Below are 1,464 nucleotides of genomic sequence, written 5' to 3' on the forward strand. Positions count from 1 at the left end.
AGGTTCAAAGGGTGATCTTTTTAACAGATTTAATGGAACTTTCTTTTGGAGAATTTGACTTGATATTGGGCATAGACTGGCTGGTTAAGCATCAGGTGAATTTGGACTGTGCTGTAAAGTGGGTGGTACTGAAACTAAAAAGGGTGATGAGGTAGTTCTGATTGGAGAGCATCGAAGTTATCTGTCAAATGTGATTTCTGCACTTAGAGCTGAGAAGTTGGTTTGTAAGGGTTGTGAGGCGTATCTAGCTTACATCAGTGCTTTGGATTCTGAGGTTCTGTCTATTAAAGATATCAGAACAGTTAAGGAGTTTCTGAACGTCTTTCTCGATGAGCTACCTGGGTTACCTCCAAACTGTGAAGTTGATTTTGGGATTGAGCTCCTACTTGGTATAGCTCTTGTGCCTATTGCCCCTTACAGAACAACACCGAAAGAACTTGATGAGCTTAAAGCTCAGATTTAAGAGTTACTGGATAGAGGATTCATCTACCCTAGTGTGTCTCCGTGGGGAACAGCAACCTTATTTTTGAAAAAAGAATGATGGAACCATGCGTATGTGCATCGACTACTAGCAACTGAATAAACTGACTGTTAAGAATAAGTACTCTCTACCTAGAATTGATGATCTATTTGATCAATTTCATTGAGTGTCAGTTTTCTCTAATATTGATCTCCGATCTGGGTGCCATCAACTGAGAGTTAAAGAGGCTGATGTTTATAAAACAGTGTTTAGGACTCGTTATGGTCATTATGAGTTCTTGGTGATGCCATTTGGATTGACGAATGCACCAGCAGCTTTTATGGATCTGATGAACCGTGTGTTCCAACCCTATTTGGACCGGTTTGTAGTAGTGTTTATTGATGATATTTTGGTGTATTCGAAGATAGAGGTTGAGCATGATGAACATCTCTAAGTGCTTCAGTAGTTTGAGAAAGAAGAAATTGTACGCCAAGTTTAGTAAGTGTGAATTTTGGCTGCGAGAGGTGACATTTCTAGTACATGTGGTATCTGTCGAGGGGATTAGGGTTGATCCTCAAAAAATAGAAGCTATTTTGGATTGGAAGCAGCCTAAGTCGGTACTTGAGATTCGAAGTTTTTTGGGTCTGGTAGGGTATGATAGACGGTTTGTTGAGGGGTTTTCGTTGATTGCTACATGTCTGACTAAGTTGTTGCGTAAAGAGGTACCGTTTAATTGGACGATAGGCAGCAAGAAAGTTTTGAGAGGCTTAAGAAGGCTCTGACTGAGGCCCCTGTCTTGATTCAGCCAGAGTATGGGAAAGAGTTTACTCTCTATAGTGATGCATCACACGTTAGTTTGAGTTTTGTGTTGATGCCAGAAGGTAAGGAGGTGGCTTATGCGTCTCGTCAGCTTAAGACGCATAAGGCGAATTATCCGACACATGACTTGGTGTTGGCCGCGGTAGTGTTCACACTGTAAATTTAGAGGCATTACCTGTACTGTG

This window comes from Gossypium hirsutum, chromosome A03 (assembly GCF_007990345.1).
Source record: "Gossypium hirsutum isolate 1008001.06 chromosome A03, Gossypium_hirsutum_v2.1, whole genome shotgun sequence".
NCBI classification, from domain to species: Eukaryota; Viridiplantae; Streptophyta; class Magnoliopsida; order Malvales; family Malvaceae; genus Gossypium; species Gossypium hirsutum.